The sequence below is a fragment of the Anabrus simplex genome, chromosome 2 (assembly GCF_040414725.1).
Source record: "Anabrus simplex isolate iqAnaSimp1 chromosome 2, ASM4041472v1, whole genome shotgun sequence".
NCBI lineage: Eukaryota > Metazoa > Arthropoda > Insecta > Orthoptera > Tettigoniidae > Anabrus > Anabrus simplex.
Window position 1 is genome coordinate 67,370,300 of NC_090266.1, and position 23,280 is coordinate 67,393,579.

Here is a 23,280-nt window from a genome sequence, read left to right on the forward strand (position 1 = left end):
TATTACATTAATTTAATATCATGTAGGGAATACAAAGCTGGAACGTGTGAATCATTTCAAAGGACCGAAGATATATACTAACTCAGGATGGCGGTCCAGCAAGTAAAATTGTATTTAGGTGTTACTCAGCCAATACAGTGAGCTCACAGTTGCTATCAGGGATGTTCTGTAAGAAATAACGAAATGACAAAAGTTCAGATAATTATGCCACATCGTCGCCATAAAACCTATCTGTGTCGTTGCGACGTAAAGCTCCTAGCCACAATTATGCCACATTTTCAGCGCAGACATCTACGCACGATTGCACTGTCGTTTGTTTCTTTCTCGCGGTCGACGTGATTGTGCGGTGCACAAGGCTGACAACTCTTGAACTTAACAAGTAGTGGTAGGCTACAGACACAACCATTCGGTTAGGGCCGTGAAGCGGCTGTTAGGTTCCTAGCATTCTGTAGCTGAATTAATTGATCATTCCGGCTAGTGACAAAACCACTGGACGGCGATCAAGCAAAGAGGGTCTGGGGTCTGGGGGCATAAGCCCCCGGGTCAGGGCTGAGAAATCGAACCTGGACGGTAAACTGACTGAAAAGGAAATTTATTATTATCACTATTATTAAAGTCACCTTCCTATAAGCCATGCGGGCTTCTAGAGAAGTGGACGTCTCATTTCCAAATTTCTCGATTTCCGTAGGGTAAAATTAGGTATTATCGTGATATGTGGTATTATCGTAATATTTTATTTGAACTTCTATCACGGTAATACTAAGCGAAGCAGAGAGTTGTTTTTAAGGAGAATAGTTTCCTTGTTCTGTAACCCTGCAGCGAGCGTAATGGCGCCGACCAAGAAGCCACAGACACAATGACAGAGGAAGTCAAACTGTGAATTGGTGAAAGAAACTAGGTAAGTACTGCACCCAATTAATTTAAATGTGTTGAAGTTAGTGTAAATTCTGCTGTATATTCTGTGTACATGGTAGGCAAACGATAATCGCATTATGTATACTAGAAAGAAGGCTCGATTTGCCTGTGCTCTTTGATGTTAGTTACGAGCAATGGAGGGAGTTTGGGAAGCTTACGAATTCGGCCTTCTTTCTTACAGATCTCGAGTTGGTGGGCCTGAGAGAGTGGGAGTTCAAAAATTGCGGCGTGGCCGCTATACTTGTAATCAGCTTTTAAGTGCTGTTAGAAAGGTTGTTAGTGAGAAATGGACATTATATAAGGCTTCTAAAAAGTTTGGCGTACCACGGAGCACCCTAAGAGACCACGTGAGTCGTCATAATGACAAAGAACCTCATGAGGTACCAAAACTCGGAAGGCCTTTTGTTCTATCGAAAGACGTTGAAATAAAGCTGGTCAAACATGTCATAGAAATGCAGGAGTTGGGTTTCGGATTGAATGTCACTACCATAAAGCGACTAGCATTTCAGCTGACAGAAATATCTACGAAAGTGTCCCCCTGTAATGAGGAAAAAGGAAAGGCAGAATGGATTCGGTGCGGGTTTTGTTCAGACTCGTTTCACGAAAATTGTGTTGAAGTGGGTGAATCTCCGCAATTCATGTGCAGAAAATGTGACAATGTTGTGACGTCCGATGATGATAATTGAACATCTATAAATAGGTCCTGCATGTTATTAAACTATTTTTCGTACTGTCTATTTTCCATATATTAATGTTATAAAATGTTTTCTTTTGCTTATTGAATTGTATGTACGTATATATGAAGTTTAAATCTATCACGGTATTACCGACACCATATCACGGTATTACTACATATATCACGGTATTGGTCTACAGGTGTAAGTGATTGTATTTTTTTTCCTTTTTTGCCATTGATGTTATTCTTGTTCTGTTTTCATTATGGTTATATACGAGTATACATTCACGGAATCTTTTTTGTAAGTTTCGCATTATTGTTGACTTTCTTTCCAGCATAAATGATGATTTATTAAAATTTATCACGGTATTGCCTACCTTTACCCTATAGGGAATCGAACCCATGTCCTTTCAGGTCTATTATTATTATTGTTATTATTATTATTATTATTATTATTATTATTATTATTATTGTTGTTGTTGTTCCGAGGTGTCTGTGGAACAGCAGAGGTGAAAGAAGGTGCGGGCTGGAATAGGTCTCAACTACAAAATTAAAGTTAATTTTAAACTTTAACAAAGGTTATATTTTCTTTTCAAAATCAACAAATAACAACAACAGATTAACAGGTACCAAGTAGCAGGAAAACAAGTTAAGAAATTACATTTGCTGGGGTTCAAGCCCCGGGTGAATAATTAATGAGCTCCAAGCTCCACTTTACCAATATGCAACCAGACTACCTGGGGCAGAATTCCCCTGAAATCAAAGAGCACTTGCTCTCACCTAACACATTCCGGCCTTCTAGAGGCACTCAAAACCTAATTCGAAACGAGCGAACCGGCTCCCAGTTACTCACGCCTATTTAAGGCATCCTCGACTTTTACAATCACTTGCCTGCAGGCACAACTTACAAATTTACACAGGGGTATCAAGTACCCAACCTACTGGGCCTACTCAGAAAAGGAACAGGTTAATTACAAGGCCCAAAATACCAAATTGACTGGAGGCGTAGCTTGCACTCCTAATACACTTTTAAAACCTACTTGGCACTAGGCCGCTTACACAAGGGCTAATCCCATACTAAGGAGGTGACTCGTATAAGAAAACTTTATTACATTAAGAAAAGAAGAAAATCGGAAATGAAAACGTAGTCACCTCAAAACAATATGAGTGGGAGCTGGAGAGGGTAAGGCACTCGCTATCCCAATTTATAGTTAAAGAGACAGAATTTTTATCAAATGTCTTTTACATTTTAAAGGTAGGTTACATGAGAAAAGTTTTGAACCTGCCCCGGGGGTTAAACTGCTGAGCTAGCAAGAAATAAGGTTATTAAACGGCCATTACCTTGTTGATGAAGTGCTGCCCGAAGAAAGAGGCGCTTCCCGCCCCCTGCTACATATTCACACACTAAGCAAGATGTCAATGGAGTGGCGACGAGCCATGAACCTCAGCAGTTTTATACCCACAAGGAAGCTTCGAGACCATTCATGAAATAAAAGCGCCACACCCCTTCCCTTTATTGGCTAACATGAAAAGTTACACACAACATGAACAAGAAACCTAAGATTGGAGGAAAATTAATTTAGAAAATTCGGGATTGGCTGAATTCAAAACAGGCGGAAGGAAAGGATTTATATTGCAAACCCACAAACCACAGAACAAAATTTAGTAAAAACAAAACTTAGGAATACAATATTTCTTCAGGAGACTACATTCCTTTACACCAGAGTGCGTTATCATAGTTTTTGGTAGAGACATCTGTTAGATAATGTCCCAACTTCTTGATACGGATCAAACAAACACAAATCGAAATAGACACAGTTCAGAACACATCAAAATTACCAAATTTACAGTGGTGAAATTTTCCGAGAAACCGTTGAGTTAATTCAGTTTGTTAAAGTTCAGGCTTTCTCCTGTAGAGGAGTTTCAACTGGCGCAATATTTGAACTAGCGGCGTAGAGGTGTACCGCCCGGTACAATTATTATTATTATTATTATTTTATAGCCGACCTTGATGTCTCAGTCTGATAGCCATTGATTGTCTGTTCCTAAGATAGCGAGTTCAGTCCTGGCTCAGGTCAGTGGCATTTAAGGGTATCTAATTGGGGTAACTCCCTGTCGTTAGCTTCCAGTATATTGAAAAGATGCCATGGGGGATGAAATTCTGACAACCCGGCATCATAAGACGGTTAAGATTTGATGTTAAAAGAACACCACCAAGATATTTGACTGTATGGTATGTGCCGCATAGCTGTGAGCACTCATTCTGGAAAGAGTGGTTTCGAACCCCACCATCAGTGCCTCTGAGGATGGGTCTCCGTGGTTTTCCATGTCTTTTTTATTTTTACAACTTGCTTCGTTTTGCACCGACAGCTAGGTTTTACGGTGACGACATGATAAGAAAGGGTTAGGGGTAGGAAGGAAGTGATCACGGGCTTAATTATGGTACAGCCTAATGTAAGAATGGGAAACCACGGAAAATCATCTTCAGGGATGCTGACAGTGGGGTTCGAAAATAAGCTGATACCTACGTGACCCAAACTGCGCAGCCTCTTGTTAGGTAGTTTCCCATTACGACCCCAGGCAAATGCTAAGGCTGCACCTTAATTAAGGCCACGCCACTTCCTTCCTAGTCCTAGCCCTTTTCTGTCCCATCGTCGCCGAAAGCCTATATGAGGTAGGCCCTCTTCACACGGAGCTACTGTAAAGAAACTGCAGTAACCTGGATACCAGATGTCTTGGCGTCTAGACTACCAGTTGACCGATTCTGCACACGGTTTACGCAGTTTCGAATAGGGGTAACGTGATATAGTCTTGAAAATATCTGATTCTAGTAGTGAAGAAGAAGTTACCCTGAACTATCATTACCACCACTACAGAAGGAGACGTAAAAGAAGATTCTGGGTCCATCCATACACTGAAAGAAACATGAATTGTAGATTATTCGTCACTGCGAAAGGATTCCAAGAAACGGATTCAAAATTTCGTACATTCTGCAGAATGAAGAAGGAGACCTTCCTAGAACTAACACGGTTGATTACTCCTGCCATAAATTACAGGGACACCAACATAACCGAATGCGTGAGCTCTGAAGAGAGACTACTGATAACGATGCAATGAGGCAAGAAGATGATTTCACAAATAATAATAATAATAATAATAATAATAATAATAATAATAATAATAATAATAATAATAATAATAATAATATCGATATTGTTATATTTATTTACATAAATAAATATCTAATATCTATAAAAATGTATCTCCAAGCAAAAAAACTAAATCATTACAGAACAGTCATTAAACTAGAATGTCTTCATAGATCACATATGCTAATTTTGAACAGGAAAGCAGACATTGAAACACTGAGAAAGGGGAACGCAAAATCACAAGGAAAAATGCTAGGCCCAAAACGTACCGACGGACAATACCAACTTAGAGGCAGACAGGAAATCAAACAATACACATATACGCACAGTGACATTGGAAAACGCAGGCTCAGATTCTATGGGCATATTAAAATAATCCATCCAGACACACTTACTAAACAAATAGTCGAATTCTATGAAAGCAGGAGTAAAGCTAAAACGGACACAATGAAATGGATTGGTGAAATGAAAACCAATTTGAAACAAGCAGGAATTACACCAGCAGGTGTCCAAAACAGGATAATCTTCAGGATAGGAACGGCCTAAGAATAGGAAGGAAGCGGCCGTGGCATTAATTAAGGTACAGCCCCAGCATTTGCCTGGTGTGAAAATGGGAAACCATGGAAAACCATCTTCAGGGCTGCCGACAGTGGGGTTCGAACCAATGGCAAGTTGACCAAGAGAAAAGACCAAACACGAATACTGGAACAACCTGGTGTGAAGACAGAAAGGATGCCCACAGTAAGAGAATGAAAGAAATGTAGACACAAAGGAAGGCAAATGGACGCCTCCAAGTACTTTGCGTTGTAATGATGGGCTTATTCGCATATAATAAAAATAATAATATAATGAAGGGAGATTTCAGTGCACAAAAAGGCAAGAAAAAAGAAGTACAAAGTCTCCTTAGGACTCTATCCTGCACATTAAAAAACAATAAAATGGAGAACAACTTCTGCGAAACCTTTTTAATTATATTCTTTTTTAGAATTTTCTTTACGACGCACCAACACACATTGGTCTTACAGCGATGATAGGATAGGAAAGGATTAAGAGCGGGAAGGAAGCAGCCACAGCCTTAATTAAGGTACAGCCCCAGTATTTGCCTGGTGTGAAAATGAGAAACCACGAAAAACCATTTTCATAGCTGCCGACAGTGGGGTTCGAAACCACTACATCAATCAATCAATCAATCAATCAATCAATCAATCAATCAATCAATCAATCAATCAATCAATCAATCAATCAATCAATCAATCAGTCAATCAATCACCACTGATCTGCATTTAGGGCAGTCGCTCCGGTGGCAGATACCCCATCTGCTGTTTTCCTAGACTTTTCTTAAATAATTGCAAAGAATTTGGAAATTTATTGAAGATCTCCTTTGGTAAGTTATTTCAATCACTAACTCCCCTTTATATAAACGAATATTTGCCCCAATTTGTCCTCCTGAATTCCAACTTTATCTTCATATTGTGATCTTTCCTGCCTTTTAAACAACCACTCAAACGTATTCGTCTACTAATGTCAATCCACGCCATCTCTACACTGACAACTCGGAACATACCACTTAATCGAGCAGCTCGTCTCCTTTCTTCCACGTGTTCCCAGCCCAAACTTTGCAACATTGTCGTAACGCTACTCTTTTGTCGGAAATCACCCTGAATAAATCGAGCTGCCTACCTTTCGATTTTTTTCCAGTTCTTGAATCAAGTAATCCTGATGAAGCCCCCATACAATTGGAACTATGCTCTAGTTGGGGTCTTACCAGAGACTTATATGCCCTCTCCTTTCCATCCTTACTACAGCCCCTAAATACCCTCATTAAAATGTGCAGAGATCAGTACCCTTGATTTACAATCCCATTTATGTGATTACCCGTCGGGGCTGAGTGGCTCAGAGGGTTGAGGCGCTGGCCTTCTGACCCCAATTTGACATTTTCGATCCTGGCGGAGTCCGGTGGTATTTCAAGGTACTCAAATACGTCAGCCTCGTGTCAGTGGATTTACTGGCACTTAAAAGAACTCCTTCTTGACTAAATTCCGGCAGCTCGGCGTCCGCGAAAACCGTAAAAGTAGTTATTGAGACCTAAAGCCGATAACAATATTAATTAATTGTGATCACCCCAGTGAAGATCTTTCCTTGTATTAACACCTAAGAACTTACAAGTGATCCCCATAAGGAACTTTCAACTCACCAACGCAGTAATTAAAACTGAGATGAATTTTCCTATTCGTGAAACTCACAAGCTGACTTTTAACCCCGTTTATCATCATGCCTGCTGTCCAACTCACAACAATATCGAGGTCATTTTGCAGCTGCTCCCAATGTTGTAAGTTATGTATTACTCTATACAGAATAACATCATCCGCAAAACGCTTATCTCTGATTCCACTTCTTTACTCATATCATATATATATATATATAGGAAAACATAAAGGTCCAATAATACCGCCTTGAGACGCAGTGGAACCGGTCAAGAATGCCTAGTAAATACAGTTGAGAATGTCATCACAATGACCACGTGATACTACAGTATCCGCATTTCATGAAATGTAACTCCCATCTATAGATCATCTTCCCATTCAGAGGCAGATTTTCCATTAGCAGCTAAAATAGCGCATGCGAACTACACGATATCAACTACACTGAGATTCTCGATCACGAAATGGAATGGGTTTCTCTTTAGCAACTTACTGTTTCTCCATGCTTTCACGTATCAGGTCTCACATACAGCCCATAAGCCTTTCCTTCCTGCTTTTATTTTATTTATTTTTTGGTTCATTTATTGGAATTTGGTGACCAGTTCCTTGGCTGAATGGTCAGCGGAATGGCCTTCTGTTCAGAGGGTCCTGGGTTCGGAAGGGGTCTTTGTGTTCGTCTTTATACACACACCTCTTCATCTACGTAGAACACACCACACTACCAACTACCACAAAAACACGCAATAGTGAAAACAAAACCTTTCACGTACAGTTTATACATAAAAGTAGTCAAAATCAACATCAAGCGCCGACTCCAATAAATTGAGAAAATTGCCAGAATAAGAAAAAGAAGATGGATTGTAATTTGATCACAAATGGACCTTGCACCAATCAGCAAAACTAAAAACATTCATACAATATCATCTATGTGTAGGCTTTTAGTTTTTCGTGAAAATTGATGTGATTAACAGCCAAACTGCACAAACGTTGTGGCTTAAATTTGAATATTAATACTTTTTATATATATGTTTTTTTATAATGGTTAACACTTTCATATTATGGGATACTGAAGAGGGTATTTACACTGCTCATGAGTTGTTCTATTTTTACCCGTTCAGAAAGAAAATTTCTTTTTTTATTTAGTCAGTTTACCGTCCAGGTTTGGTTTCTCTGGACTCAGCGAGGGATCCCAGCTCTAGCGCCTCAAGGGCAGCGTCCTGGAGCGTGAGACTTGGGTTGGGAGGTGGGAATTCAACTGGGGTGGAAGACCAGTACCTCGCCCAGGCGGCCTCACCTGCTATGCTGAACAGGGACCTTATGGGGGATTGGAAGATCTGAATGGATAGGCAAGGAAGAGGGAAGGAAGCGGCCATGGCCTTAAGTTAGGTACCATCTCGGCATTTGCCTGGAGAAGACGTGGGAAACCACAGAAAACCACTTCTAGGATGGCTGAGGTGGGAATCGAAACCCCTTCTACTCAGGTGACCTCCCGAGGCTGAATGGATTTCGTTCCCGCCCTCGTACCATATTTCAAATTTCGTGGCAGAATCGGGAATCGAACCCAGACCTCCAGGGGGGGGGGGCTGACAGCTAATCACACTAACCACTTACACCACAGAGGCGGATCTTTAAGCTGTAGCAGCTGAAAAGAAAAACTTGTATTGATGACCCATCACAACCACAGTAAGGAGTGCCCACAATACTGATTCGGTAAGGGTATCCTTGGAAGCTGCTGTGGTTGAAGCTCTTTGTTGTCTTAATAAACCTTCTCTGGGAGTTCCACTTGGAAAACCATGGGTGAGGTGGGGAGTATCTACTGATGTCCCTTGGTTGCTCGCAATTATTCTTATAGGCCTACTCTGATCCATTTTCTGTGTACTCTCTGGTAGATGAATGATAATAAATCTTCAGGACAAAATGTGATATTCAACCATTTTCCGGTTCGTGTGCTCGTTGGTACATCACTTTTATTAAGAAATTGTACTGCGGCTTCGTTTGTTCTGCGTTGATGCTCTAAAGGATCCGCAGGGTATTTCAATTCCAGGTCCATCATGTTCTTCTAAACTCGTGAAATGAAAGGGTTAGTTTCAAAACCAGACAAGTTATTACTTCACTTTCAAAATCAGAGACATCTATGAACGCTTCTCCTCAATACAGATATGGTCAACTTGTTCCAAGCCCTGTATATCAACTGTTAACATTCCAGAATGTGTCAAAGGTTCGCCTCACATCAGAAGGTGGCTGGTGGTGTAGGGAGGGGGGAGAACAAGAACATGATGGACATTATAAGTATATGCTTCAGTCACCACTGATCTGCAATTAGGGCAACACCTTGATGACAGATTCCTTATCTATTATTTACCTACTCTTTTCTTAAATAATTGCAAAGAATTTGGAAATTTATTGAACATCTTCCCTGACAAATTATTCCAATCTCTAACTCCTCTTTCTATAAACGAATATTTGCCCCAATTTGTCCTCTTGCATTCCAACTTTATATTTTCCAGTTTCAGAAAGACCACTCAAACTTTTTCGTCTACTAATGTCATTCCACGCCATCTCTCCAATGACAACTCGGAACATACCACTTAGTCGAGCAGCTCGTCTCCTTTCTCCCAAGTCTTCCTAGCCTAAACGTTGCAACATTTTCGTAACGCTACTCTTTTGTCGATAATCAGACAGAACAAACCGACCTGCTTTTCTTTGGATTTTAAACTATGCACCTCCAACGGTAAGAAAATTAGAATTTTTGTTTCCAGCTGTTGGGCATTCTGTCTGATCGTGTTTTAACGTTGAAAACATTTCTTAGCAAACAAAATAGGGGCCCCCTTACTACGAAAACGTAAAATTAAACAATTTCCTCAGTTGTGCCGAAAGTTGAAGGGATAAAGGGCCCGGAAAGGTTTGAAAATGAGAGTCTTGCATAGCTCCATCAAACTAAAACACAAATTTCGAAAATCACTTCTTGCCTAAATGCAGTTCCGGAAAAACAGCCTAATATTGCTTGTTTCCTTACTCGTTTCCTTCTTGATTCAAATCCTAGCCAAAGTAACTTATTTATATAATTCTTTCTGTAATGTGTTCCTTGGTTCAATACCCTCAGGCGTATTTTGATTTTTGAAAAATGTCTACACCGAATGTAGTTATAAGGGCTAAAGTGAAACTCTGCATTGACTCACATTAGCGCTTGTAGTGGTAGAAAAAGGCAAACTGCTAATATAATCGACCGGATAACGATAATTAAGAAAATAATTGTAATTTTTAGGAATAAAATTAAATAAAGAATATATTCTCATACTTTATTATATTTTATTTGAATAACATTCGTAGCTCATATCTAGAGGCATGACATTTTCGCATTAACGATAAACGCGACAATAATTATTTTGAAGCGATTTTGAGATATCGTATCGAATCATATGATTCTGGTTAAGAAATTAGTGATTTTGTTTTCGCGAATTAAAGCGAAAAGGCCAGTTTAAAACGAAATTTACTTATTTTGCGATAAGTGCCAACCTACGGCGAAATTCGTGGAAAATAACGATATTGAAATTGTATTCAATATCACGTGTGTGAAGGGAAACAGAAGACAGAATAAGGATTTCTCATTTCGACAGAAATATCTCTTCGTATTAATATTCTAGGAAATCCCTTAATGGGATGACCATATAAGGTGAATTCTATGGCCATGTAGGCTGAAAGGGTAATTTGTTATATAATCTTGATTACATAAGTAACAATGACATGAAATTAAATGGCGTATGGCTTTTAGTGCCGGGATTGTCCGAGGACATGTTCCGCTCGCCAGGTGCAGGTCTTTCGATTTGACCTGCGCGTCGTGATGAGGATGATATGATGATGAAGGCGATACGTACACCCTGCCCCCATGCCAGCGAAATTAACCAATGATGGTTAAAATTCCCGACCCTGAACCCGGGACCTCTGTGAAAAAAAGGTCAGCACGCTAACCATTTAGCCATGGAGCCGGATAAGTAACAATGAAAGATTATCAACATTGTTTTCACATAAATAATTCGCAATACACTAATTAAACATTTTATGAATAATTTTAGGAAATGATTAACATGAAATTAAAGCGATGGGGTCAGCCCTATTTCGCGAAATAACGCGAAAGTTGTTTCCTTTTCGCTTAATCGAACATAAATCAATGCAAAAATATCATGCCCCTACTCATATCCCTAGAATATTTTCAACATTGAGCTGATTGCCTGAAGGGTTAGAACGGTGGATTTTTTCACACGAATTTAAAAAAAATGAAACAAGAGGACTGATGTTGTAAAGGATCCGCAGGAACAGACATATATTCTTACAATTTTGAAGAGTTATTCCTATGGCGTAGTCTCTTTCTATTGCTTGACGGATGCAGTAGTTTTCATTGGTTTCTTGGCGCAAGCCAGAGTAAAATATAGCTCCCACCAAAGTCTCAATCTTTTTTATGGTTGTGATAGAACGGAAGTTGCTGAGGTTTGAGTGATGCTGAGAGTCTGGCTCCATGGGTAAATTGTTGGCGTGCTGGCCTTTGGTCGAAGGTGCCCCGGGTTCGATTACCGGCCGGATCGGTGATTGTAACCTTCCAATGGCTTAAAGAATAAAATTCATCATACACTGACTGACAGAGCAAATGCAACACCAAGGAGGAGTGGTTCGAAAAGGATGAAAGTTGGGGAAAAAACAGAGACGGCACGGAAGAATAATTGATGTTTATTTCAAACCGATATGCAGGTTACACAATGCGCACGGCATCGACTCAGTAGGATGTAGGACCACCGCGAGCAGCGATGCACGCAGAAACACGTCGAGGTACAGAGTCAATAAGAGTGCGGATGGTGTCCTGAGGGATGGTTCTCCATTCTCTGTCAACTATTTGCCACAGTTGGTTGTCCGTACGAGGCTGGGGCAGAGTATGCAAACGGCGTCCAATGAGATCCCACACGTGTTCGATTGGTGAGAGATCCGGAGAGTACGCTGGCCACGGAAGCATCTGTACACCTCGTAGAGCCTGTTGGGAGATGCGAGCAGTGTGTGGGCGGGCATTATCCTGCTGAAACAGAGCATTGGGCAGCCCCTGAAGGTACGGGAGTGCCACCGGCCGCAGCACATGCTGCACGTAGCGGTGGGCATTTAACGTGCCTTGAATACGCACTAGAGGTGACGTGGAATCATACGCAATAGCGCCCCAAACCATGATGCCGCGTTGTCTAGCGGTAGGGCGCTCTACAGTTACTGCCGGATTTGACCTTTCTCCACGCCGACGCCACACACGTCTGCGGTGACTATCACTGACAGAACAGAAGCGTGACTCATCGGAGAACACGACGTTCCGCCATTCCCTCATCCAAGTCGCTCTAGCCCGGCACCATGCCAGGCGTGCACGTCTATGCTGTAAAGTCAATGGTAGTCTTCTGAGCGGACGCCGGGAGTGCAGGCCTCCTTCAACCAATCGACGGGAAATTGTTCTGGTCGATATTGGAACAGCCAGGGTGTTTTGCACATGCTGAAGAATGGCGGTTGACGTGGCGTGCGGGGCTGCCACCGCTTGGCGGCGGATGCGCCGATCCTCGCTTGCTGACGTCACTCGGGCTGCGCCTGGACCCCTCGCACGTGCCACATGTCCCTGCGCCAACCATCTTCGCCACAGGCGCTGCACCGTGGACACATCCCTATGGGTATCGGCTGCGATTTGACGAAGCGACCAACCTGCCCTTCTCAGCCCGATCACCATACCCCTCGTAAAGTCGTCTGTCTGCTGGAAATGCCTCCGTTGACGGCGGCCTGGCATTCTTAGCTATACACGTGTCCTGTGGCACACGACAACACGTTCTACAATGACTGTCGGCTGAGAAATCGCGGTACGAAGTGGGCCATTCGCCAACGCCGTGTCCCATTTATCGTTCGCTACGTGCGCAGCACAGCGGCGCATTTCACATCATGAACATACCTCAGTGACGTCAGTCTACCCTGCAATTGGCATAAAGTTCTGACCACTCCTTCTTGGTGTTGCATTTGCTCTGTCAGTCAGTGTAGATAGGGCCTCGTCCTCAGAGACGCGCAGGTTGCCTAAAAGTAGTCAAATCGGAATACTTGTAGCATGCCTCTCCGTAGGCCACACGCCATTATTTATTATACACTATAATATTCAGAGCACAACTAGTGCTATTGGATGTCACGAAGAGTGATTTATAGAGCGGGTTGTACTGCAAAAGCATTTATGGCTACCTCCCTCCTCATCAAGTCTTGTGCTCAGCGTTATCATATATTTGACATTTAATGTAGCGTCCACGTACATTTTTACAATTTCTGTTAATGTCCACATTTTTTATTTTTGAGAAGTAAACTCTTATGATTTTTTTGTTTTCAACTCGTATCGCCAACAAGTCAAATATATTTTTAATATGGATTGTTGGATTACACCGTTTGTTATTTGCTTACAATCGATCTGTTTTGCCAGTAAAACAAAAAATATCGATTTACATTGCTTTCAATCGATATATCGATCGTTTGAGCTAACTTAGTGATAGTTGCGATAACGAAAGGTTATAAGTGCAATGTCGGAACCCTCTATGATGGATGTTTGGAGTATCTGAACATGTGGATACAACAGTTTAGTGAATTTTCTTTTTTTAAGTTGCTTGATTTTGCACATGTATCAAGGAATTATGTGAAAGAATCAATCAGATTTTTGTTGGATAAAAATATTTTAATGTATAATGAAAAGTGTTTCGATCAATTTTCAGATTTAAAAAAAATCAGAGCCACATATGATGAAAAATATGAAGCAAGTCATAAGAAATGAGCAAGTGAATAGTGAAGAACAATTTGCCGAATTACTTAAAATTGCAACAGTACTGCTTTGTAGTGCCAGTCCATAACGCTTGTGTTGAGAGGTTGTTTTCCTTAACACAGAAACACTGGACAAACGAGAGAAACAGACTGACAGTTGATTCTGTAAAAGAGATTGCAAGAGTAAAACTTAATTTTAATTGCAAAAATTATTTTAAGCTATTTTAAGAGGAACTGTTAAAAAGATTCAGTCCAGTGAGAAATACCGTACCTATGGGACATGGGCTCTGAAGGAGTGTGTACTATTTTTTAGTTTGTTTGTTTCTTATGTAATTATTGCTATTTGAAAACATAAAATTGAACTACTAATATTTAATTCGGGATTCAGCAGTCCTAATAGCGTGTTGATCAATCCCCTTGAGGGTGTCCTCATTTTTGGGTTTCTGACTATGGTAACCCTCATTATGGCTCGAAATCGATTTTTTTAAGATTTTCATAAAACCACATAACCTCCGGTGGTGCTTTTTGAAGATCTAACCCGACTCCAGGCATAATACTTAACAAACATTCCTTTGACAGACGAAGTGAAGTCATTAATACAGTCCGCACCTTTTTTCAGTGGCACACAAAAGGATTCCCTTAAAAGAGGGATAAATGTATGTTCTTATAAATTAAGGGCGAAATTTATTACAGAATTGATACAAGATGCCATAAACGGACCGGTGTGCGTGCCCGTGCTAACGTGCTACGCCTATGGAACCAAACTCTGCATTCGGGAGGCGCGTGGGTTCGAAACCCACCTTCGACTGTTCTGAGAATTGTTTTCTGTGTTTTCCCATTTTCACTTCCAGGAAAATGTCGGAACAGCCGATTCCTTCCACCTCCTAATGCAATTTCATTCACCATCATTAATTTCATCTTCATTAGCTCCTACCGGACGAGTTGGCCGTGCGCTTAAGGGCGCGCAGCTGTGAGCTTGCATCCGGAAGACAGTGGGTTCGAACCCCACTGTCGGCAGCCCTTAATATGGTTTTCCGTGGTTTCCCATTTTCACACCAGGCAAATGCTGGGGTTCTACCTTAATTAAGGCCACGGCCGCTTCCTTCCCATTCCTAAGCTTTTCCTATCCCATCGTCGCCATAAGACCTATCCGTGTCGGTGCGACGTAAAGCAAATAGCAAAAAAAAATCATTAGCACCTTAACTGAAGTAGCATCAGGAAGGGCATCCAGCTGTAAAAGCATGTCATATAATTTCATCGAACTTCATCCCCGACTGTGTATCAGGAAACGGGACTATCGGGTATTATTATTATTATTATTATTATTATTATTATTATTATTATTATTATTATTATTATTATTATTATTATTATTATTATTATTAACAAATACATCGCAAGGGAAATATTCCGGTGGCACTGGTCACTTACAGTAGTGCAATACTAAAGTAAACTTAAAACATAATTACCCAACAACAACTACTACTACAACTAGAGTACAACAAGCAATTCCATGGAAAGAAAAAAATTCAAGAAATACTACTAGTTTAACATTCTAAATCCTGCATCATCATACACAAATTCACACACAGCTTAAAAACAGTTTGGTGCTAATTAGTTGTCTTTGGAATCTTTATCGTGCCACGAGAATATTATTATTTCCACTGCTTAACACTACGGCTTACAATACTATAGGTTGAGCTTACTACTAGCTTAACATTATAAGATATAAGTGATAATAAAGTTAAAACCTAACTACCCAACAACTCAATTACAAAAACAAGAGTACAACAAGCAATTCCACGGAAAGAAAATATTACATGAAATACTACATTCTAAATCTAGCATTATCATATACAATATCAGATACAACTTAAGTATTTCCATATAAAGAGCTATAAGAATGTTTGCAAAAGTCCAAGATAGCCTATTCAAGGTGTGAAGTTTCCTACTTCCATGCTAACGGGAGTGTCCGCCTCGTTGACTGGATGGTGAGCGTACTGGCCTTCGGTTCAGAGGGTCCCGGGTTCGATTCTCGGCCGAGTAGGGGATTTTTCCCTTAATTGGTTAATTCCAATGGCTCGGGCGCTGGATGTGTGTGGCGTATTCAACATTAGAAATCATCCTAGGTAGGGCCCTGATCTTCACAGACATGCAGGTCCCCTAATAGGCCGTCTACTAGAAAAAGACCTGTACCAGGCCTCTCCGGAGGCCACACGCCATTATTATTATTACTAACAGGAGTTGAGGTGTTTCCATGAACATTGCATACAATTTCATCACTACTCGAAAACATTTTGGTGCTAATTAGTTGTCTTTGGAATATTTATCGTGCCACGAAAATATTATCAGTCAATCAGTCATCATTGACCTCCATTTAAGGCTGCCGCTCAGGCAATGAATAACAAGAACTCGAGCGTGAATTTTTCAAACCTTATTGGCATCGTTGTTCAAACATCGTCCTTTGTATACTTGTTTCATGTGCTGTTTTAATATTTACGTTTTGCACATCTGATCGGGAAGTTACGGGGAACGCGCTAACTATACGCTGCCTGGCTGCTGGCGCAGCTCGTTACAGCCTGGTTGGTTCACGTCCGCTGCTTCGCTCCTCCCTACCTCTCCGCCACACCCGGATACTCCCGCGTCACTTCTAATTTTACGACTATTTATTTGCTCAATTTTAGCGTTTAAACTTGCGCTGGGCACATGCAGTTTTCACCATACCATTCTACTGCCTCCCACGAATATTCCTACCAAATTTCAACCGAATCCGAGTGTAACACATGTATGTGTTCCCTCGTGAGTGGTATGTTCCGAGCTGTCAACGGAGAGATGGCGTGGAATGACATTAGTAGCGAATAAGTGGCGTCTTTAAAAGTAGGAAAGATCACAATATGAAGATAAAATTGGAATACAAGAGTACATATTGGGGCAAATATTCATTTATAGGAAGGGGAGTTAGGGATTGGAATAACTTACCAAGGGAGATGTTCAATAAATTTCCAATGTCACTGAAATCATTTAAGAAAAGGCTAAGAAAACAACAGATAGGGAATCAGCCACCTGGACGACTGCCCTAAATGCAGATCAGTATTGATTGAACACAAAATCAAACAGGAGAAATGCAGGAGTAGGTTTAATAATGAATAAGAAAGTAGGGCAGCGGGTAAGCTACTATGACTAGCATAGTGAAAGGATTATTGTGGTCAAGATAGACATCAAGCCAATGCCCACCAAAACAGTGCAGGACTATATGCCTACTAGTTCAGCGGATGATGAAGAAATCAAAAGAGTATATGAAGAGATAGAAGATTTAATACAGTATGTAAAAGGTGATGAGGGTCTAATTGTGATGGGAGACTCGAATGCAGTGGTAGGGCAAGGAAGAGAAGGTTATACAGCAGGAGAATTCGGATTGAGACAAAGGAATGAAAGAGGAAGCAGGCTTGATGAACTCTGCACAGACCACAATTTAATCCTGGCTAACACTTGGTTCAAACACCACAAACGACGGCTGTATACATGGACGAGACCTGGAGACACTGGAAGGTATCAAATAGACTTCATTACGATTAGGCAGAGATGTAGAAACCAGGTGTTGGATTGCGAGACTTTCCCAGGAGCAGACGTAAAAAGATCACCTAGAAACAATGAACCATTCAAGAGATACTAGTCCTGATTGACGAACGTACAAGAATGCAAAAAGTGAGGAGGGCAGAAAGGAATACAGGCGAATAAAGAATGAAGTAGATAGAAAGTGAAGGACAGCTAAGGAAGAATGGCTGAAAGAAAAGTGCATGGATATTGAAGGTTGTATGGCCCTAGGAAAGGTAGATGCCGCATACAGGAAAATCAAGGAAGCCTTTTGGAGATGGGAAGAGTAGGTGTATGAATGTTAAAAGCTCAGATGGAAATCCACTTCTAGGGAAAGAAGACAAGTCAGAAAGCTGGCAGAAACATATCCAACAGTTGTATGAAGGTAAATAAGCAGATGATAGTGTTCTGGAACAAGACGTGGCTGTTGATGCTGATGAGATGGGAGACCGAACTTTGAGGCCAGAATTCGACAGAGCTTTGAGAGACCTAAATAGGAACAAGGCACCGGGAATTGATGAGATACCCTCAGAATTACTGACTGCTTTGGGAGAAACCAGTATGGAGCGGTTGTTCCGTTTAATGTGTAAGATATACACTGACTGAGCAAATGTCAGGGGATAGCGGATCTGAAGATTATCCTGTTCCGCAGGTGTGTTTTCTGCGCACAACACGCCCCTTGTGCCAGCGGCAGTTGTATAGGAGATCTTGTGAGCAGTTGCTGTGTATGTGACAGGTGTAACATGGAACGTCGTCGTGAGTTGACAGCGTTCGAACGGGGTATGGTGGTCGGAGCCCGACGGATGGGAAGTGCGATTTCGGAAGTGATGTGGAAATTCGGCTTCACGCGATCAACCGTGTCCAGTGTGTATCGTGAATGGTTGAATTCGGGTGTCACCGTCCACAACAGACGAACGGCCGGCCGTCCAGCCACCCTCGATGACCGTGACCGGCGACATCTGAGACGGATTGTCAACAGTGACAAACGGGCAACCGTGGAACAAATCACGGTTCAATTCAACACAGGCCGTGCTAGACACGTCTCCCAGTGGACAATCCGTAGGAACATGGGTTCTATGGGGTATGGGAGCCGGCGCCGCACATGGGTGCCACTGTTAATCCAACGTCATCGGGCACAACGACGCGCATTTGTCGCCAGTCACCAGGGATGGACACTGGAACAATAGCGTAACGTGATATGGTCGGACGAATCACGATTTCAACTGCACCATGCCGATGGGAGACACCGTGTATGGCACAGACCACATGAAGCGATGGATCCCGCCTGCCTCGAAGGTGTGGTCCAGGGCGCTGGTGTCCCTGTTATCCTCTGGAGTGCATTTTCCTGGTATGGAATGGGCCCCCTAGTTGTTCTGGAAGAGACTTTGAATGGTACTCGGTGTGTTGAGCTGCTCGGAGACGATCTCCAATTATTTTCGGCCTTCCAGCGCCCAGGCGGTTGTGCGGTGTTTCAAGATGATAACGCGCCGCCAGATCGCTCCCACGTCGCCCGGGAATGGTTCCAGGAACATGCAGCGGAGGTCCAACGACTGCCATGGCCACCCAGGAGCCCCGATATGAACCCTATCTAGCATATCTGGGATATCCTGGAACGCAGGCTCCGTGCCATGGATCCTGCACCCACGAACAGACAAGCATTGGCGACCGCTCTGCAAACGATTTGGTGTCAGCTGCGTCCAGAGGACTACCAGGGACTTGTCGACTCACTTCTACTACGTCTCACTGCAGTTCGCAGAGCCAGAAGAGGCCCCACACGCTATTAGGTGACTATCCCATAACATTTGCTAATTCAGTGTATGATACAGGAGAAGTGCCATCTGATTTTGGCAAAATGTTGTTATACCTATTCCCAAGAAGCCGGTGCTGACAAGTGTGAAAATTACCGCACCATTATCTTAGTTTCTCACGCCTGCAAAATTTTAACACGTTTATTTTCAGAAGAATGGAATGACAAGTTGAAGCTGAGTTGGGAGAAGATCAATTTGGCTTCAGATGAAATGCCGGAACACGTGAAGCAATCCTGACTTTACGTCTGATCTTAGAGGACCGCATTAAGAGAGACAAGCCCACGTACATGGCGTTCGTAGATCTAGAAAAGGCATTCGATAATGTTGATTGGTCCAAGCTGTTTGAGATTCTGAAGGTGATCGGGATCAGATACCGAGAAAGGAGAATTGTCTACTATCTATACAAAAATCAGTCTGCAGTGATAAGAATCGAAGCTTTTGAAGAAAGAGGCAGCAATTCAGAAAGGAGTGAGGCAAGGCTGCAGTCTGTCCCCTCTCCTTGTCAATGTTTACATAGAACAAGCAATAAAGGAAATCAAAGAGGAATTTGGAAAGACTATCAAAGTTCAAAGAGAGGAAATCAAAACCATGAGTTTTGCCGATGATATTGTTATTTTATCTGACTCTGCAAAAGATCATGAGAAATTACTAAATGGTATGGACAGAGTCTTGGGGAAGGAGTAAAAGATGAAAATAAATAAGTCCAAAACAAAAGTAATGGATTGCGATCGAATAAAGTCAGGTGATGCAGAAAATAATAGATGAGGAAATGAAGTCTTAAAGGAAGCAGGTGACTATTGTTACTTGGGTAGCAAAATAACTAATGATGGCAGAAGTTAGGAGGGCATAAAATGTAGACTATCACAAGCAAGAAGGCCTTTCTTAAGAAAAAAATGTTCACCTCGATCATTGATATAGGAATTAGGGAGATGTTTTAGAAGACTTTCATCTGAAACGTGGCATTGTATTGAAGTGTAACATGGACGATAACTTGCTCAGAAAGAAAGAGAATAGAAATTTTTGAAATGTGGTGTTACAGAAGAATGCTGAAGGTGAAATGAATAGATCGAATCACGCATGAAGAGATACTGAATCGAATTGGTGAGGGGAGAGCGTTATGGCTAAATTTGGCCAGAAGAAGAGATAGAATGATAGGACACATCTTAAGACACCCAGGTCTTGTAAGTTGGTTTTTGAGGAAAGTGTAGGTGGTAAGAACGGTAGGGGTAGACGAAGGTACGAATATGAAAAGCAGATTAGAGCAGATATAGGATGTAGTAGTTATGTAGAAATGAAAAGGTTAGCACAGGCTAGGGTGGCATGGAGCGCTGTATCAAACCAGTCTATGGACTGATGACTCCAACAACAACAACAACAACAACAAACAACGTGCAGTAGAAGCGAATTTGTGTAACAATATCTACGAAGTTGATGATTTGGTTGTGTACAGTTTGATCGAAATATATTACCAGAACAAATTAAGCACTTCTACTCATTAAGATATCATTTTGATTTTGATTTTCAAGCCATTTACATTTTACATTCTTACCCGAATTTTTAGCTTTTGGTCTTGTTTTGGCATCAAGTATTGATATTGTCTCAAAACCAGACACACCGAAAATAAATTCCCAATTATTAAAAAAATTACTGAGCGCGTGTATTTGTATCTACCTCCTGTCGAAATCTTGCCAGAGTTTCATTTTTAAAGCCGTCCATAAAATAGAATTCTAGCGTTTAATGTCTGCCCTGAATTTTTTAAGTTATCTGATTTTGCAAAAACAAAAAAAAGCAACTCATTTACAAATTGTAAATGTATCATCTCGCACCAGGCATGCGGTAATTGTTCCCTGGCACTGTACGCGTAGACCACTCTCACTAGCGTTATTTCAGCGGATCGTGTGTAGGCTGCTGAGAACTAAACTTTGCAACAATATACCACTCAAACGAGTGAATATGTTCATTTATATTCTTAAAAAATGGTATATAGGCCTATGTGTACATCTTCCAGTAAATCTTTCAATAACAAATATTCACAGCAGTGGACACCACGACCATACAGGTTCTCAAAACAGATTTCGCACTTCTAAGTACGCGAGGTTATTGACCACGATGCCTCACGCCTCTTAACACGAAGCAACATCAACAATGATAATCTACTTCCCTTGATGTTGATCGCTATAGCGGACACAACGTAGAGAAAGTAGTCGGATTACAGGCGTATAACCAGACATTCTGAGAACTATTCCAATTATAGGGACATTCTTTTAATCCCCGTCAACAAACACTATTCTGATGCTACCATTGAATGCAAGCCGTAAGGCAACGAACGAATCGGTGAGCAGCAAGCAGTTAGTTACATGTCAATCCGTTGAGCTGCGCTAACGTCGGTCGCGGTCAAGTGTGGCGACCCGCCCAACGAACGCGCGAGCAATACAAGGCCTTGAGACGGAGTGAATCTAGGCGAGGGCGCGAGGCATGCTCAGTGGGTCTACCGCTCGCAGACGGTGTGGTTAGCTGTGTTGGCTTGTCACCGAGTCAATGTCCGAGCCGGTCTTGTTTCTATAACTTCACGGTACACGTGCTTCGCGGAGTGGCCGAAAGTAGACAACAGAATAGACTTAACGTGTGTCGTTGTGTGCGTGTGACGTAGTGTTTCTTACGGGATAAGAACGAAAGGCCAGAAGACTTCTTCCGAAGGTGAGTCAGACGTACATGTGCTTCCAAAATAGTGGTTAAAATAATCTCATATGGAAATACCATCAATAATTTACATTCTATTAGCGACATATGCAACAGTTTACTTACCTTATTGCAGAAGTTCTTTTCTGAGATTGTTTTCTTAGTCGTGCGGGCAGTGGAGTGCTGTCAATTCTCGATGACGTTTCACCTCAGAATGTAACTTCACTTCTTGGCTGCTGCTGAGGACGAACAGCAGGTCTACAAATTAGAAATAGCTAATAAAAAGTACACTTGGAAGCTGGAATGCAACAATTCTTCCGGCAGCTTGATGGATATTCCAGTAATAGTCCCGTCTTATGTTAGAATATATTCATTTAAAAAATAAAACATGTAGCAACGTCGGGAATTAGTACCGTTCTTTCACTATGTATGGAACTGATTGCTGCTCTGGAATGTGCCCTAAACAACTTGAACCCATTCTATGAAAGGAATTTTCATTGCTCAGAATTACAGAGTAACTTACAATATCTTCCAGTTAACTTGCAGGAAATAACAGCACACTCCAGGTACGGCATTCGCATTATTGAAGCCAGTTCTTAATTCTTCAGGTTATTGTGCGGAGCTTTAGTAAAAAAGTTGTTCAATCTAAGTGGCACTCTGAACTAGACAGATGAAAGTGTACAGACTAAGCAATGGAATGGAAATTGTGACATGAGTCTGCTCCATTGCTTTTGAACCTGTAATATTCAATAAACTACAGTGCCTGTTATACACGAATTAGATGCGTTAGGAGAATGAGAGAATTTTACCAATGTATAACACTTCTATACTGGTTTATTTATACATGTGCGTGAAAAATATCTCTGCATGTTAACGTCTTTCTAAGCTTACATAATTACAGAAAAATATGAGTAATAAGGTTTGGAGCCCGCGTTCCTTCCATCGCTTTGAATAAGAGCGTGGCTGTCAGAAGATGGAGAGAGCGGGACTGATCTCTTACAAATTGGGGTCATGATTTACTGCATTCTTCCAGTAACTTAATGCTCGAGGGGTGGAAAGAGTGTTCTTTGCTAATTGCCTTCGAGTGCTTTTGTACTCGCAGTGTTTAACGAAATCTGAATTCAGTGCTTTTTAATAAATATCTTGCAGTTTTTGAAAGTATTCTTTAGGAACACTTACATGCATTCATATACATTTAATAATAATAATAATAATAATAATAATAATAATAATAATAATAATAATAATAATAAAGCCGTGTAGCTGTGAGCTTGCATCCCTGAGATAGTGGGTTCGAATCCCACTGTCGGCAGCCCTGAAGATGGTTTTCCGTTGTTTCCCATTTTCACACCAGGCAAATGCTGGGGCTGTACCTTAATTAAGGCCACGGCCGCTTCCTTCCAACTCCTAGGCCTTTCCTATCCCATCGTCGCCATAAGACCTATCTCTGTCGGTGC

General features: G+C 41.5%; 1 protein-coding gene across 11 annotated transcripts in view; it reads left to right on the top strand.

The window, feature by feature from the left end:
- LOC136863859 (band 4.1-like protein 4) overlaps positions 1 to 23,280 on the top strand; it is a 1,130,227-nt gene that overhangs the window by 284,307 nt on the left and 822,640 nt on the right. For 9 of the 11 annotated variants that reach the window (XR_010859221.2, XM_067140207.2, XM_067140214.2 and 6 more), the window contains exon 1: positions 21,601 to 21,841. The exons of the other annotated variants lie outside the window; for them this stretch is intronic. The gene's annotated coding sequence lies outside the window, so the exon portion shown is untranslated. Of the gene's footprint in view, positions 1 to 21,600; positions 21,842 to 23,280 lie in introns of those variants that run through there. 11 annotated transcript variants of the gene reach the window in all.